The following is an 18,608-nucleotide window of genomic DNA, read 5'->3' on the forward strand; positions in this document are numbered from 1 at the left end:
CCCCCCCCACACCCTCTGCCACCCAGCTCATTCAGTGCACCTGTGTGCTCGTTAACCCTCATTGAGCACACCTGTGTGCTCGTTAACCCTCATTGAGCGCACCTGTGTGCTCGTTAACCCTCATTCAGCGCACCTGTGTGCTCGTTAACCCTCATTCAGCGCACCTGTGTGCTCGTTAACCCTCAGGCCGCTCACCTGTCTCCTGCTTTCTCTAAGCTCCTGCTGGGCCTCGTTTCTTTGCTGGATTGTTTGTTTCTGTTCCCGCCCAGGTCTGTTTTTCTGCCCTCTGGCTTTTCTCTGTAAGCTTTTCTTATTTTTTTATTAAATATTTTCATTCACTGAGCTTCCTGCCAGCCTCTACAGACTATGGCAGACTCACGGTTCTGTCAGTAACAGAACTTGGTAAAAGTATTCACATCCTGAAAACTTTTCACACCTTATCTCCCCAGCCACAAACCTCCATGAGTTTTATTGGGATTCTACGTGAAAGGCAACATCAGGTAGAGTAGAGAGGTAGAGGCACAGAGTCTAACTGCAGCTCTCTCTGGCCTTGGAGGTTCCTTGGTCCCAGCAGACGGGTCAGGGAGGAAGTTCTGGTCCAGTTCAAAACATGGTCAGGTTCCACCTGGGCTGACATGAGAGCATTAATCAGGGAAACAGCTGAGAGGTGACTCTGGAGGAGCTGCAGAGATCCACAGCTCAGGTGGGGTGATCTGCAGGAGACCTGAAACTGGGGTGGAGGTTCCCCTTCCAGCAGGAGAACCACCCTGAACCTGCAGCCAAGGATGTTATGGGATGTTCAGATCAAAGCTGATCCCTGTGTTATAATGGCCTAGTCAAAGGCCAGACTTGATAATCTGGATTAAGACTTAAAAAAACGGATGTTCCCAGATGTTCTCCATCCAATCTAACCAAGCTTGAGCTTCGTAGCAAACTACTGACTCAGGCTGACTACGGATGCTCTGGACACGCTTTTCAGGTTTATGTGCTAAAATGTGTTTTTAACCACCAGGGTTGCATTTCGCTCTTCTCGAGCTTTTGTCTCGGTGAGAAACTGTTACCAGGTAAACGGCTGAGACGTCATAACGTGAGTGAACAACGTTACAGACGGGCTGGTTCTGATCCGCTGAAGCTGCAGCAGCGAGAGTCTCTGGGTGCCATTAAAAGCAATCATCACTAGTCTAAAAGTTAAATATTTAATGTTATCTTACAAAGGAAAACGATGGGGACTGAAACTGGACAGCATGCTTAATGGTCCCAGGTTAGTCCAGTTTATGTCCTGTTCCAGCGCAGAGCCGTTACCGCCCTGCGTGTCCTCTTCATTTTCCAGAGTGCTCCATAAAGCCGCACACCAAGCAGCAGACAGCCGCCTTCCTCATTTCATCGAGCCGAGGAACAAGACTGCATCTGACGCTTCAGACCCACTCATTGATTTCCTGTTCATTTTCTGCAGCAAGAGCTTTAATTAATAATAATAATAATCCAAGCTTTAATTTTCCAACTGACCACCTTCATTTTTCTTTTAATTCATCCCCCTCAGCAGGAGCAATTAGTCCTGGACTGAAATTATTTTCCTCCAGAGAACATCTCCACACAGCCTCCCCTCATCAGCCTCAACAACGCTGTCTCAGCTGTAGATCCGGGGTTCGAACCAGCAACCCACCGGCTACAGGATGAACTGCTGGCTCCCCAGAAGGGAAACAACAGCACAGCACAGCGTTAAAAATAAATCTTTACAAAGTAGATAAAAATGCCTTTTTTTATCTGCCTGTATCATAATGTGTGTTTTAGTTCAATCAGGGTGATGAAAATGTCCCAGCATGCTTTACAACCGGGACACGGAGGAACTCGACTTTTTGAGATTTCCTTTTTTACTTTCTTTAAAATCTGATTTTCACATAAAATTAAGCTTCACCGTTTCCTCGTCTCGCTCTTTCCTGATCAAACAATCGATTTTTTAATTACACCAGTCCCTCCTGCAGTAGAGCACCCCCACAACATCATGCTGCCACCTCCGTGCTTCTCAGTCGGGATGTTCTCTGTCTGCAAGCTCCTGCTTTTCTCCTCCAAACGTAACGATGATCATTTCAGACGAAGGTTTATCTTTTAGTCTCATCAGACCAAACATGTCTGCAGAAAGTGAGATCTTAGTGTCAGAGCACATTTACAGACTGCGATCCAGTTGTTCTATGTTGCTTTGGAATGAAGGCTTCTTCCTTACTGATGGGCTTTTCAGTCCATATTGGTGCAGGACTTGTTTCACTGATAATGACAGATTCAGCTGCATCTTCACATGGTCTTTAGCTTTAGTTCTGGGGTTTATTCACTAATTTCTCCTCAACCCCTTCTTTTCTGGGACACAGAACCTGTCTCCTTCCTGAACAGGATGACGGCAGGACCATCATCATCACTCCTGGTTGTTTGACTTTTTGGGTTTTTCTTATGCATCTCTTTATATTCTCTCGTTGCCACTTCAGTGATTTGTGATTTGGTTCATTGTTGTGTTTCTTTTGCATTTTCTTTGTTTCTTTCTGCACAGATTGTGCTCGTTGTTCTCCTCTGCTTCTCTGTTTTCATCAGTATCAGCTGTTCCTCATCTCACCTGATTAGATATGACCACAGGTGTTCCTCCGTTCTGCTCAAATGCCGTGAATTAATCAGGAGACCAGGGGTCACCAACATGGGGCCCGCGGGCACCAAGTAGCACGCAAGGATCACATGTGGGGCCCTAGAGCCTGTTCTAAAAAAAACGTGATTTTATTCCATTTTTCTTCTTGTTTAATCCCACTTGCATTTATATAGATTTAAACATGACAATATCTATAAAAAAAGCATGTAAAATGTGTTTATTTTACATAAAGTTGAGGTGATCTTTGACTTCTCTAGGTCAAAGGTACTGGTAGCCCTTTGTATGACAACAACACCAACAATGAAGTAGCTCTCAATGTCAAAAAGGTTGGTGACCCGGATAAAACCATGATACCGATCTGTTTAAAGGGACAATCCTTTTTACGTGTTATAACTTCTTTCTTTGAAGGAAATTATAAATAAATCCTTATTTTAAGCCTAATTTAGCTGATCCTAACTGACCTGACGACTGATTTAATGTCAGATAGGAAGAAAGATTTGTCTTTCTTAGACAGACAAATCTTTACAGGTGAATGTGAACACCTGGTCTCAGGTGTACAAAGCGTGACAACTGATGATGGATCACGTCGTTCTTCTTTGACTTCCCGTCCAAAGTTGTGCTAAGCTGCAGAGAAACTGGTTCTGAGCGACCCTCTGTCAGATCTGCAGGATGTTCTGCTCCATCTGAACCATTTAAGAAGTGAGAGGAAACGCAGTGAAAGCAGGTTAGAACGACAGAAAAGCTCTGCTGCTGTTTGCTTGTCTCTTCTCATTAAAATCCTCCATCCTCCGGTCCGGGTACAATGGGAAGCTCTGTGTGTAATCGAGCCGCCTTGGTTTTTCTTCACATATAGAAGCGGCTGTGTTTATATCGGCATCATGTTAGCAGGAGGCTTGGGAGGAAAAACAGAAAGGCTTTTGTGATAAAAATAATACAGATTACGTGAGAAGGTAGCCATGGATACAACATCCAGTCACCCTTGTCAGTGCATATATGGAGAGATTTATGTTTCCAGCTCAAGTAGTTGTCTGAATGCTGCGTGTTGTCAGATAGCGGCGGTGTAGGTGGATCCTGACCCCAGGAAGTCACCGTGTTACATAAGCCTGGTGGATTTGAATCACCCTCTCCACTCCGTAATTAAAATTAACGCTGAAAAGTTTCTCAGGAAAACGGAGCATCGCTCCGGCGGGAATGTCAATGAAGGATTGCTTGATCCAATCAGAGCTTCCAGTGGCTTTCAGTGGGTTCCTGCTGCACTTTTTCACAGAATCCTCCCACACCAGGCCCGGTGGAAGCCTGCAGCTGACGTGTAATCTGATGTGGAGATCAGGCTCTGAAGCATGTTTTCCGTCAGTCGCTTCTTAAAAGGGTCCGTCGGTTTTCAGGAAAGCTTTCACTGATGCATGCTGCCTCCAGAACCACAGCCTCGTTCATTACTGCGTTCTGCATGAACCCGTCTTCAGCGAGCACTTAACTCACACCAGAGCTTCGTCACTGACGGCCATCATTAAACCTCACAGTTAACGCAGCTTCACAGGGAACGGTTTTTAGTTAGCGTTTAGATCGGTGATTCAGACTGGATCTGGGTCTCTGATGATGTTCTGGTTCTGACAGGTCGGCTCCTCACGTCAGGCAGAACCCACTCCTTTATCTCCGTCTGTGACTCGTATGTTTCCCTCTCTGTCGTCTTATCACGGCGTTACAGCAGCACTCAGTCATTCCTGTAAAGTGGATCAGGAGCCACCAGGGACCGTGGAAGGTTTGTTGTGGATTTTGCAGGAGTGGATAAATTTACCCAATCTGTCAGACGATGGAACATCAACTGATTTCTCTGTTAAAGTCAGTTTTCTTTCCGTTGTCCTCCTGTGATCCAGAATCGGATCAGGACAGCTCTTCAGCTTTCCAGAAGCTTTTTCTTCGGTTCACTCGTTTCCAGTCCTCATCGTGTTTTTTTTTTTAATTCTTAAACAAGCTAACTCTAACCTTTGAATCACTCAGTTAAGTTTTTTCACCATAAATATCATCACAAAGTATTTTACAGGGAGATCCAGTTCATGCTCAGATATGTAGAACCTAATTCTGTCCAAATCCCTCTAGAATCAGAATCAGACTGATCCAGATCCAATTAAATACCGCCTTACTCAATTAATACTATTATCTTAACAGCCAAGTCACCTAACATTTAATGTCTACTGATCAAAAGAGACTCAGCCAATAGCATCGAGCCAATGACTTTGCAGCAATCCCTCGTGGTGAGGCACGGAGGGGGTGACAGTAGAGGTTCTGCAGAACCAGAACAACCAACGGTTGGTATGAGTGGCCGTCTGAGAGGAAAGGACAGAAACACAGTCAAGCACTGGGACAGGGGTACTTTCTACAGAAGGCAATTAAAAGGCCTCTAAACTCGAAAGATGAACCATTTCCGTCATCAGGGTGGTCCTTAAAGCTAAAGGTGGTAATCCTGTTCAGAAATACTTTTTGTTATACTGGGTCCTTCCACCATGAGAGTTGTTAATACTTTATGTATTCAGAAAAGGGAACAAACAAAATTAGATCTCTGTGAGAGCCGCAGGCCTGTAAGAACTCTGACCAATCCCTGCCGTTCAGTCCAAATGAAAAGAACCAATCAGAGGCCTTCATGCCTCATCCAGAGTCAGGATTGAATATTTCATTATATTTTGTAACACTTCAACAAACTACGTATCGTTAAACCATTGCTGTCATAATTTGTGATTATACAATATAATACAACTTTATTTATAAAACACTTTAAAACAACACCGTTGACCAAAGTGTTGAACACCGGGAAAAAAAACGCACAAACTGCAGAAATACCCTTGGAAGTTTTAGCTGGAAGACCTAAATACAAGCAGTAGGAAGACAGAATGGTGTTTAAACAGAGATTTGAGGTAATAAACACAAACTGAGGTGACAAGAGGAAAGATGTCGGACCCGGGAATCAGGAATCAGAACATAACAAACATTATCAAACAGGTGAACATGAACTGAGAAGTGTGGTGCAGACAAAGCAATTACTGAATGAGACACAGGTGAGACCCATCTTTGGGTGGAAGCTGCTGAGAAGCAGGAGATAATGGAGGGAGACTGGGGTTTCAGGGTCAGGACGGAGGCCGTCTCCTCCGGTTTCAGGTTAAATTTAATTCAGCTTCAAAGAAAAAGTGTGAAAATGTCCTTATGGCGTCACCTATAAAATCAATCTACCGCTCAATTAACCCAAACACAGCAGATTCAAACGGTCTCGTTAATGCCGTTAGGGGCTCATGTCTGTGTTGTCCTGGGATGGACTGGTCCAGATCCTACCCCCCCCCCCTTCCCGGCCCTCGGCCCCTGGAGATGGACACCTTTCTCTCCGTCTGCTCTCTCTGTGCTAACTTTGAACAGCGGGTGGAATCCGTCTCTCACATGAATGAATCTGCGGGGCAGAAGCACCAACAACACTTCAAACCGTGATGAACGACACCATTACTCTGCAGACAACAAGATCCGTCAGCGGCTCTCTGCAGCACTGATCGCTGCTTCATGCAGCGACTTCTCCCTTTAATAAAGTCGTTAATAAGTGAAGCATCATTTGTGGTAAAATCATCTTTGGTTTGAAAAGGTTGACTCGGAGCTGCAACTGAACGATTTAGCAGGAAAAGTCGATAACAGAAAACAAGCCTGTTGGCTCTGAGGATGCATGAACATGTGAGCATTTATAATCCTTTACGCTGATATTTAGGGGTTGCCTTCTTGTGACCATGCGTGTCCCTTTCTTGTTATGGGGATATAAAATTGTTGAGATGGCTTCATCCCCTGTTATCCAGCGTTTAAGCATTAAATGTCAGGAATGAGATTCGCCTCGCTGAGAGTTTCATATCAGCGGCTTTGTTTACAGCGTTCTCCTTGAAACTGGAAGGAAACGGCGTTAATGTCCTCTGAAGGCCTGGGAACATGTCTATGTGTGTGTGTGTGTGTGTGTGTGTGTGTGTGTGTGTGTGTGTGTGTGTGTGTGTGTGTGTGTGTGTGCGTGAACTCCTGCTGCCTTTGCAGCCATGAACAGATGGTGAGGTGACTCTTTACCCTCAGCTCGGTCTCACAGGATATTTTCTGCTCGGTATTTGAAGAAAGTCCGGCACTACATGACCTTTGGAAAGTGTTTGGGTCGTATGTTTGGTCCCCGTGTTGATAAAGAGATTTAAGCTGCAGTCATAATCTAGCCCTCGTCTCTTTGGCCTTTTCTCCTCTCTGTGTTTTTACTTTTTTAACTGCTGTCCAGTTGGTTCAGGGCTAATTGGTGCTTTTGGTCTGCCTCCCGACTCTGAGCTGGTCCAGACAGCTGACTGTGCTCACTGATTCTGGTTCTGGTTCTACTGGAGGTCTCTTCCTGCTAAAAGGAAGTCATATCTCTCCACTGTTACCAAAAGCTTGATCAGGATGACGGATTGCTGCATAGTCAATGTCTCGATGCAATCAGCTGGGCTTCCAAAGATAGAAGTTGACTACATTGCATCATATTTATAATAAGACTGATGACGTAAACGGTTTACGACACAACAAATATGTTGGACGATGATATTTATTTTGAACCGATGTTGTAAATAAAACCAAACTGAATGGATTTCTTCCTTCCAATCAGCCGGACCATCCTGATCTCTAAAGTTGTCGTGATCAATGTTCTTTGGGTTTTATGACGGTTAACTTCTTCAGACTTTGACAACTTTTTCCCCTTTTTTACCCAGAATCTGTTGTTTTATGAATCAGTCAGGCGTGTCTCCATGACCTAAAGTCAAGCATTTCAGGTGCAACCTTGCATCTTTAATCCAAAACCACACTGCAAAAAACTAAACTTAAAGTAAGTAAAAAAAATTCTTGACATTAGTGCATTTGTCCTTCATTTGAGCAGGCGAATAAGATTATCTATCAAAGAAATTCGTGTTTTTATCCCTAAAATAAGACAACTAGATATAGTGCACTTGAAATAAGATAATGGGTATTAATTGCTCCTATTTTATGTGCAGAAATCTTATTCCATTGGCAGATAATCGTGTTTAGCTGCTCAGATAAAGGGAAAATGCACTCATTTAAAGAACATTTTACTTTTTGTTCCGTTTCTGCATTGCAACCAGTTCCTCTTTGATTCGAAACCCCCTCCTGTGTCTTTAGCTCAGCTGGTTTCCATCTCTGCTCTGCCCACACCAGGTTTCAGTTATTCCACAACCACACCTGTTCATGCTGTTCCAGATTTATCCTTGTTCTGCATTTGTCATAATTTTATAATGTGGTCAGACCCAAAATGCAGAAGTGGATTCATGAAGGCAGAGTGCAAAAAAAGAGGTTTTAATATTAAAAGCTGAAACTCAGGACTGCAAAGGGTGAATTAGCCATAAATTAATGAATCTGGGAGGAATACATAGTTTTGAAGGTGAGTAGCACAGAAAATAGGTGCAATTAGCAGGATGGATGAGAGCTGAGAAGGAATAACTGAACTGGATAAACACAGAGAAACACATGAATGCATTAAAAACAGAACATAAATAGGCACCGGGAGTAAAAGCTAAAAATGCAGCTTTTTGGATAAAAACAACTAAAGTCAGCAGGATAATTGCAGAAGTTTTGCCTCGTCAATTAAACGTCATACAGAATTATCCTTTGAGTCAAAGTTAGACTCTTTACTGCAGCTCACATTAGTTAAAATTGGAACAATGTGCTGCTCAACAACATAAAGCCTAAAACAGACAATTAAAACACACAATCCAACGAAAACATATCAGATAAATCAGCAACTAATCTTTACTGCAGATCAAAGAAATGAGATTGACTTCATTGATTGTTTTAGAGGAGGCCTTTGATCCTGAGGACGTCCTCGCTGCAGATGGTCGGCTCTTCTCCCGTCTGCCATGCCTCTGCAGGACGTATTGACATTACATACAGCCGCCTGTTGTGACAACAGGGCGTTTAAGTGAGGCCACAGGCAGGTGAGTCTCAGCTCTGCACAGCTCTTTAATCACATTCACAGAGGCAGCGGAGGATGTGAAATGCTGCAGGAATCTCTGAAGAACAACATCCCACTCACCAAACCGCAGCAGGAGGTGCACCGGGTCATTAAATTCACCTCAAGCCCGCAGTAGAAACTTTTATCACTTTCTGTTTGATCAGCTTGATTGTCTTCTTGCAACATGTTCTAAACTAACTCCAACAAGGTCATACCGAGGAGCTGAAAACAGGAAACTCTATCTGGGACCAAGGCTCCATCTGAATCCCCATAATAACAGCTCCTGGCTCCTGCTTTACTTTTGATGAGGTCAACAATCAGAACTCTATCAGGGAAGAAAGGAGCTTCAGACTGTTGTGCCAATTTCAGACGGCCTTTAACTCTGACGTCATTACGTGACGGAAACGGTCATGGATGATGGGAGTTAAATCCGGGCCTACAGCCTTCTGGAAATGAACTACAAAGGACATGCCTTCTTCTCTTCTGACATTTTCTGTGATTTCTGTGAGGTAGGCTGTGCTTATACAGCATGTCATGCAAAGGATTGTGGGATTCTTATAGCTCCTTAGCGCCCTAAGGGACGTAGCAACTTCCTAGGCTAAACTAGCCGTGAGAGGAAGCATACAGGCTCCTTTTCCTACCTCCTTCCTTACTGACTGCACTACTCAGACGGCACTTATCATGGCGACCGCAGACGCACTTCCACTTTGGTTAAAAGGTCCTGACCCTACACTGCAAAAACAGAACTAGAAATAAGTAAAATGTTCTTAAAATTAGTGTATTTGTCCTTGATTTCAGCAGGTAAATAAGATGATTTGCCAATGGTATAAGATTGTTGCACTTAAAATAGGAACAATTCATCTCAATCATCTTATTTCAAGTGCAGGATGTCTAATTATCTTATTTTAGGGGTCAAAATATTAATTCCATTGGCAGATAATGTGATTTACCTGCTCAAATCAAGGATAAATACATTAACTTTAAGGATATTTTACTTATTTTAAGATCCGTTTTTGTAGTGTATAAGGGTGTTCGGATGGACCCCAAGTCTATTGTCGGCAGGTTCACATCAACTTTCTCCCATAATGGACACTTCACACTTGCATGTTGGCAGTACTGTTTCAGTAACAGGACAGATCTAGCAGCTTACTGAATGTAAGGATGGATTAAAAACCCTTTTCTTCACCTGCAGTTTGTGTCTTTAAAACACTACTGATCAAAAATATAAGCAACCAAACAGTCCAATTAATTCTGGCCACATGCAGAAGCAGGACCAAGATTCAGTTTGCTCTTCCAGAACCACCGCAGGGTATGAGCAGTGGTACCAGAAGTGGAGCTATGGTGTTATCAGGTGGTACTGAAGCATCTGACAGTCAGGCAGACGGGGGTCACTTTGTGGGTCTGCATGATGTCAAGGACCAGCCCAACATTTTGGGCGCACTGTTTAAAATACGCTACAGCCCAAAGATTTTTCACTCTAAGCAGAGTTTACTTTGTGGAGAACCTCCAATTAAACCTTCAACCACAGAACGACCAGCCTCTAGTTTAAATTGTCCCTTCTTGATCATATTTATTTACTTGGCTGGGGCCAGTATGAGGTCTTAGTCACAGGCCACCACAGAAAAGTTGTTGTTGTGGCATAGAAGGTTTTTACAGCTCATACAAAACAAAGGGAAATTATTTAAAATCTCCAATCTGTTAATATAACTTCTCCTCTGTGAAGAACTGGTGTGCTAAAGTGCGCATTAAATATTTAAATGTACCCTTAAATTATGAGTCTGATCAGATAACTATAGGAACATTTTCTTAGTATGTCTGCAACTGCTGTGATGGTCAAGCTGTCCTATCAGCATTTCTAACCCAAACCCGCCACATTTCCTAGACCATTAGAAGGAGGATTCATCAGATATATGTAACAACTTAGCACCATGCAGTATTCTGCTGCCCAACAGTGATTTTAAATACTGAGGGAAGAGTGGGGAATGACATAGAATAGACAAGAGTTAATCATGTGAGATGTGGAGCAGCTAAGGCAGAAGGAAGCAGGGAAGCTGAGGGAGGGAGACTAATTAACACAGAGGGAATTAAACCAACACACAAGGAAACACTTAACCAAGGGGGAAAGATGATGACTGACCTGATGGAATATAAACTAGAACACACAGAGAACCGAACAGGGGAATAAATAAGAAACTAAACCCAAACAAATGAAGGGCCTTTCTGCCACTAATGAAAACTAATAAGTAAAAGCAAAATGATGAAAACAGAGACAAATGAAAACCAAAACACAGATCTTAACACTGTCCTTTTGGGGATTCTTTAATTCATTTTTTGTTACTTACCCAATATCAGCCTTCATCTCATTATGTAGATTTACTACTGTCTGCTGCTTGCTCTCTTCTGCTAGCAACATTGTGGATTAAGGGAGATTTGGGGAACAGCACAGTTTCAGCTGCTCTCCTTCATCTGTACTCTGTTATTTTTGCAAATAAAGCCCTGCAACATGCTGTTCAATGGCAGCTCTAACCACCTCCCTGCCTCTCCATCATTAGCATAGCGTGGGAGCCAGAACTGATTGAGTGGCCAGTTGGCAGTTGGAAGAAATATTCTTTTAATTTCTTTATTCGTGCTCTATGGTTGCAATTTTTTTTAAATCCCCCTTTCATCAACATCCACCTCCATCTCTGATGTAGGATGCTGTAATCTCCACTTTCCATAACTCCATATTAAACAGACGTGTATAGAAGCTGGGATGCTTCAGTCTGATTAGAAAAGACTCAAACCAGGACGCTATGGTTAAAGGACCTAGGGCTGGACAATATAGAAGAAAAACATATTGATGAAATATCAAATTCAATTTGATCGATATTGATAATTATCAACAAATTAAAAACATATATTGTAAGTGCAGCCCTGGCCATTTTATGCTGTTGCTTAGCGACCTATTGTTGGATACAGAACACTGAATTCAAACTCAATCCTTTATTCAACCAACTTTTTACCAAAACTGCAAGTTTTTAAAAGAAAAAAAGAACGCATGCTCTCTGAACTCTTTGAAGGGGGCGGAGCTTGGTTATTTGGTCTGCGTTGTGATTGGCTGGGAAGATGTAGAGACTGTACTATTAACCTACATGATAGGCTAGAATACAAAAGGAGGAAAACTGTTATTCTATTGAACATTTTATTTGACCCGTTTTTCATTTATCATCGATATATGTCCATTGATCGATTGACATTGTTAATGAATTATCGTCCAGCCCTAAAAGAAACGTCTTTATTTTTGTTCTTTTCACCAGCTTCTTTGCACAGACACCCACAAACTTCTATTTTTATTTTTTTTTTTACATCAACACATGCTAAAGATGCCTCACTGGTTTTACTTGTGGTCACCTGGAGGAGAGGGATGGGCGAGTAAATGATATGATCTGCTAGGACGAACAGGAAGCAGAAGTAATCAGTGATCAGGCAGTTACTGGAGCATCCAACAGTCAGTCAGAACAGTGAGCAAAGGACAGCAGGCTCCCAGAATGCCTCACATCAGATTTAAAACAATAAACTACCAGAACAAAACAGGGAAGTTGTGTAATGGTGTATCATATTTACCACAGAAGTCAGCGCTGACCTGCTGTCCCATGTAACACTGATCCAGATGCCCCCGGTGGAGCTGGCTAACTGTGCCCAGGGATCGGACCGTCTCCTCTCAGCATGTAGAGGCTCATCATGTTCTTCTCTCTAACAGGAATGTGTTGTGTTCACATATGGAGGCTGTCCACTTTTATGTATGAGACTATTTTCACTGAGCAGAAAACTGCAACCATGACTAAGGCCTGGCTCACAGCTTCCCTCCCAGCGCTTCACTGGTAAAAATGGCAACTTCTGTTGTTTCTCTGCAACTCAAACAAAAATAAACTGCTCTAAGGTTTTAAAACTGATATATTTAAACAGGTCAATCTTGATCAAACCAGATGTTCAGTAATCAGTAAAACCTTTTTTTTTTTTTTTTTGCTAAAGATGAGAAAGTGAAGGTGATCTTTGTGCCACAAATTTAAATATAAATGAGCCTTTTTATGTTTTCATAGATAAAGTTATTGTTTCACAAATCAACCAACTGTGCTGTGCAGGTTTCAAGTTCAAAATAGATAAAAGTGGAATTATTTATCATTTATTAAATGTCAGATTTACATTTAGTTATCTTTTAATTTTCTTCTTACTCTAAGTAATATAAATGTTTTGGAGCTGCCAAGCCAGAGAGCTGATTTACCTCTGATAAAATAATCTGTGGAGGGAGCTAGAGATTAGGGTGATGGTAAGAACATCAAGCTCATGACCAAAGATAAATCATCAACATACCAGAGAAAACATGCAAAATGCTGCTTAGCAATTAGAAAAAAGGCTGAATAACTAATCAACATGCTGTTTTTTTTTATTTAAGGGACCGTGTGTAACTAATTTGGCTTTATAAGAGCTGAAATCAAGCATTGCTTTTATAAATACATATCCTGACAAATATAATACAAAAATAAAAGCATTCTCATAGCTTAGAATTAGTAGTTTATAAATACATAAGTGTCGGTGCACCACTGGGAGGCGCCATGTTGCGTCGCTATTTCTGACTACAGCAGCTGAAAGGGGACAAACTTGTCGGCTTAACGAGTTTCCTATATGAAGACGTGCTGTTGGTGGAGGAGGAATATAAACAAGCAAAGACGACTGTAGATCATCTATTTGCTGTTTTCTGTTGAAACAGAAAACAGCAAAGAGGGAAGAGAACGTAACCAAGAAAAGAAAAAGTAGTAATAACCGGGAGAAATTATAGTCTATATTGGCACAGCTATTATTACCAGGTGGAGATAATTCATGAGGAGGTGAGAATTTAAAAGAGATGTGGAGGTTGTAGCTTCCTGCTGGATTGGTGAGTTATTTCAATATAACAGTGAAGTTTATTTTTGGTGTTATGTTGGAAACAGGGCGGTGTGGTCCAGCAGCTGCTCTGTCCTCCCGGCGGAGACTTCATCAGACGATCTCTGAGTCTGCAGGTTACCAAAAACCATTTCACACAATGACCGTAGCTATGAGCTGTTAGCAGTAGATTGGTACCAAATACATGGAGGACATGTTGACATTGTCACATTTATGACACTCCATGGCTTCCATAGTAGCTATTACGAGCTTAATGGTGAATTTGCTTGTAATTCATGTAGCGACCGCTAGGTGGGAGTAAATGTTACACACTGGAGCTTTAAATATAAATAAAAACAGATAAGTGAATGTTCTCTAGAGTCAAACACATTTTATGATTGCATGCCCTGTCAGAAACAAACTTCTTGGTTGATTAAGTGTAAATCTACATAATCCAGCAGGTATGAACAGTTTCAGTCTGGGCGTCAGTGGATGTGTGAAGGACCTGCTGTCAAAGCGCAGTGAGATTAATAATTAATAATAATAAAAGAATAATTCACGCCTGGCTTCAAGTGTGGGGATTTCTCATCTACTGACATTATTTCATGACTTTTTTTTATAGCATACAAAATATTTGTTTCTTGAGAAGTTTCTTTTTTTGGGGGGGAACTAAATAAAAACATGAATAATTCTGAATGTGGAGAACAAAAGTTAAATAAAAGAAAGTATTTCTCACAATATGGAAAGACTTTGATTGTCATGTTTAAAAAAGAGTTCCAGTCATAGTGATTTATTGAAAATTGAGAAATAGCAACTAAACTGCAGAGAGGGGACATAAAGGCCGACACAGAGTTAGAAACCCTTAAAACCCGAAGGTTAAATAAAAAGATGTTTCCAAAAAGCTCAGCGTGGCCAGGTGTTGTCAACAAAGCCAACATTGTGCAGAATAAAGAGAAAATGCCCGGATCCTGCACCCCCAATTAAAGGCCCGCTGCACCCCGGGGGAGAGTTAAGGCGAGCGGGGAAAGTTGAGGCTGATCCGGCCTGGATCTCTCCTCCAGGACCGGCCTAACCCCCCTGGATGGGGGTCGGTTTCGCCTCCTTCCAGGGTCCCCGGCCCGGATGACCCCCTCCGGGCCCAGATGTGCGGCGGAGCCGTCCGATGAGCTCATTAACTCTCGGAGCCACCTTAAGAACGCGGGCAGGCTGCGCCGGCCTGGCCCCGCCCTCATCGGCTCGTGGGGAGACGTCGCTCCGGCACTTTTCCCGGGTCTCTCTCTGGACGTAGACGGTGCCGGAGCCCACCGAGTCCGAAACCGACCAGCACCGCCACCAGCAGCCTCCACGTACCGGATCTGCGGCACCAGCAGAGGGGAGGCGACTTTATCCGCCCCTCCTTAAAAGTTTCCGTTCTGGATCCGGTTGGTTTTGCTCTCCAGAACCGCAGAACCAGAGGCTGGTGTCGCTGAGTGCGGGCAGCGCTGACGGTTGGAGCGTCGGGAGAAGCCCAGTCGGAGGTTCCCCTCCCTCCCCTCCCGCTACTCGGTTCCGTCGGAGGATTTTTTTTTTTTTCCTACCTCGGTGCTGTTGGGAAATGGACCAGCCCCAATAAGGACACGGCACCGCGGTTCGGACTCAGTCGCAGGACGTGATTTGGACCGGGACTCGCCTGTTGAAGGTACCGTCTAATTCCTGCGCAGTTAAACTTTTTATGCCTCCGTTCGCCTCGGTCCACTTGTGGCTGCCAGAGCCGAACCCCCGGCCGGGTTCGTGTTCCGCTCCATTCCGTGAAATGTGCGGTTTTGTGTGGCTGTTTGAACGAGGCCCGTGTCGGTACCGCCGAACCGAACCCGGGTTGAACGCACGCGGCGGTTATCCACAGGTGTGAAGACGGGGCGAACCCGTCCGGAGCCGCTTCCCCCGAACCACCGGCTGGTTCTGGGCTCGTGTCTCCGTGTTCCGGACGGGTTCGGCGGCGGAGCGAGCCTCCGTCCAGCCGTAGTCAGCGGAGACCCGCAGGCGTTGATCCGCGGCTGGAAACGGGGTTAGAACCAGCCTCAGAACCGGAACCGTTCACTGGATCAACCGCCACCAGAAACAGCCGAACCGCCTTTTATTATTACCGGTGATATAATTATTATTTATGTGTTTTTATTATGGTTAAAACTTGCAGTATGCGGCCACTTTCCATCCCGTCATATTGGACCGATTAGTGGCTAAAGTTGCCTTTCTGTGTGACCCGGAGAGCCGCGGAGCCGCTCCCGGGATTCCCGGTCACCTTGTCGGTACCAAACCGACCCAAACAGCGCCGCGTTACCGGGGGAAATGTGGCTGAAAGTGGCGCATTGTGGATGGCGCTGCGGCTGCGGCGCGTCTGGAAGCTGTTTGCGGGGCTCTGTGTTTTCTGGCCCCTGGGGGCCACCGACCGGGGGGGGGGGGGGGGCTGTGGGTGGGCAGAAAACCCGGAGCTGAGGCTGCGCAGCTCCGGGTGCATCCCCGGTGCCGGTGTCCTCCCCGCTGCGCCCACAGGCTGAGCTTGTCGGGCTTGTCGGAGCGGTTCCCCCCGCCGCTCTGGAGCCGCGGAGCCGGGGAGGGGGGCTCGTTACCGGGCGCGTTTTCTGCTAATTAACGGGGCTTTAGCGCAGAAAGGAGCGTCCTTACGTCATCGGCCAGGCTCTGCTCCTTTTTTCCTCTCCTCCTCCTCCTCCTCCTCCTCCCCTCTCCGGCTGGGTGTGTCCCGCCTTGTTGCGTGAGGGAGGAGGGGGATCCCGCATCCCGGCTCTGCGTGACTCCTCCTCAGCCTGTGACCTCCAAAGGAGGGCATTGCTCCTTCTCGCCGCCCGCCGCCCAGACGCGCACGCCGGCTGCGGAAAAAGAAGCGAAAGCGGCGCAGATTTGAATCCGCTTTGAATGTTTCTGTGCGCTGTGCAGTCAGCCGGCCCTGGAGGCCCCTGGGGGCCCCTGGGGGCCCCGGAGCTGCTGGGTGTGAGGAGGGGAAATGGCTGATGTCGTAGTTTTCTGAGCAACTCTCCACCTACGCTCTCTGAATATTAACATCGCTGCATTTCACAGAATTTTGCCCTTTTTCCACGTATCTCTGCCTGCAGGCATGTACTAACCAGACACTGCTAGGAAAAAAGATTTAACCCCCCCCCCCCACCACCACCACCACCTTTACAGATCTCTCTCACAGGTTTTAGATCATCAGGTATATTTAAATATTTGTGGTAATTTAGCAAAATAAAACCAGCATTTTGAGGATTTCATGCATTCAGGGGAGCAGCCAGTCTATGGAAGAAACATAGTCTCATTATTATCACACCTTTTTCTTTTTTTTTGACAGTAAATTTATGAGACTGGAATTTTATCATGTGAAATTATTCATGTTTCTTACTTAAAATTCAGTTGCACCTTTTGTTGGCTGGACGACACGCATCAGCGGTGTCAAACCTTTCGGCTGTTGGGCCAAAATTGTTAAATCGAAAGCAATTCAACTCAATTTCAATTTTCAATATTAGTTTATATAGCGCCAATTCATGAAACATGTCATCTCGAGGCACTTTACAAAGTCAAATTCAATCAGATTATACAGATTGGTCAAAAACTTCCTATATCAGGGAACCAGTTGATTGCATTAAAGTCCCGACAAGCAGCATTCACTCCTGGGATATTAATAATATAACCAAAAATGTGGTTACGCCCAACAAAATATGATCATTTTAAGAAAAGATATTAAACTGTATTTAGTCGACCAGCGCTGGTGGCTTTTTGAAGATGGAAACCTTTTTTATTTTTAATTAGAGCAAATCTACTATAGAGAAGATGAAATCTTACAGTTTAATAATTAATTGAATGTTCGGCACAACACAAAAACATTTTGTTTTTTGATAAGCACACTTTTTACATTTGCTTTAATTTCATAGTAAATACGGCGACTTTTACTGTAATTCAGACTTTGGTGCATTAAAATCTGATTAGAATTAATTTAATAAAATAGGCCACATTTTTCCTGAAATTCATGTGGAGGGCCACAGAAAATCAGCAGAAGGGCCACAAATGGCCCCCAGGACACCCCTGATATAGATTAAATAAAAGCCTATCGACATAATAAAAATCATATTGATTGATGTTAATGATCAAAAGATTCAGAACTTGTATTTTAAGTGCAGCCCAGGCCATTTTATGCTGTTGCTTATAAACCTGTTTTTGAATAAAGATCACTGGATTCAAACATAAACCTATTTACCAAAAGTTTTTAAAAAACACCAAATGTTCTCTGAACTCTTTGAAGCTCGGTGACGGAGCGTTCCTGGGTCTGCGTTGTGATTGGCTGGGAGGATCCAGTGACTGTAGTATTACGAGACATGATTGGCTAGAATGCAAAAGGAAGGAAAACTGTTATTCTATTGAACTTTTTATTGACCGTTTTTTTTTCCCCCTTATTATCAATATACGTCTATTGATTGATTTTTATATATCGTTATTGATATATAACTAGATCCAGTCGAGCAGCTTTTAGCCGATCAAATTAGCCTCGTTTGATCTTATGACACACCATTGTGTTTGGGGAACCCGTCTATTAACAGTTCACCACTAACTAGATAATTATTAATAGGATCAAACCAAAAGACTCGCGGTTGTGTCACATGATCAAAGGAATGCAATTTGATTGGCTAAAAGCCAAAATCTGGCCCAGATTGCTTTGGCCTGAGTCACCACAAGGTCGATACAATTGCAGGTACATTTTTGTTGCTGGTTAAAGAAATAAGAATCACAGGATAAAAAAAAAACAGTGTTATAAATTTAATGTGTAAAAGTCTGATTCTAATGAGTCGATATTTCTTCCATACATTTCACCCCATGTGATAAAGTAAGCGCCCCTTTGTTGCTGAGTCATGTTGGATTTCACCAGCCAGGCCCTGTTGCTGTATTAGAGCCTGACTTCTGTTGGCCTCTGCCAGCCTTTAACGGGTCAGAACTGTCCTAACGGGTCAGAACCAGGACCTACAACTGGAAAAACAGATTGTGGAGCTTCCCAGAAGTGAGTGGCCAGCTGAAATCACTCTGCTGACGACCCATCCAGGAGGT

At 43.8% G+C, this 18,608-nt stretch overlaps 2 protein-coding genes across 5 annotated transcripts in view; one reads left to right on the forward strand and one right to left on the reverse strand.

Annotated features, from left to right (window-relative positions):
* LOC118567221 (nuclear factor 7, brain-like) overlaps positions 1 to 18,608 on the reverse strand; it is a 511,141-nt gene that overhangs the window by 338,540 nt on the left and 153,993 nt on the right. The gene's annotated exons all lie outside the window — the stretch shown is intronic.
* Positions 14,753 to 18,608, forward strand: part of LOC105915796 (plasma membrane calcium-transporting ATPase 2) — a 60,628-nt gene continuing 56,772 nt past the window's right edge. For 2 of the 4 annotated variants that reach the window (XM_036151763.1, XM_036151765.1), the window contains exon 1: positions 14,753 to 15,198. The gene's annotated coding sequence lies outside the window, so the exon portion shown is untranslated. The remainder of the gene's footprint in view (positions 15,199 to 18,608) is intronic. The other 2 variants (XM_036151764.1, XM_036151766.1) reach the window with 1 other exon arrangement.

The sequence above is a fragment of the Fundulus heteroclitus genome, chromosome 20 (genome assembly GCF_011125445.2).
Source record: "Fundulus heteroclitus isolate FHET01 chromosome 20, MU-UCD_Fhet_4.1, whole genome shotgun sequence".
Classification (NCBI taxonomy): domain Eukaryota; kingdom Metazoa; phylum Chordata; class Actinopteri; order Cyprinodontiformes; family Fundulidae; genus Fundulus; species Fundulus heteroclitus.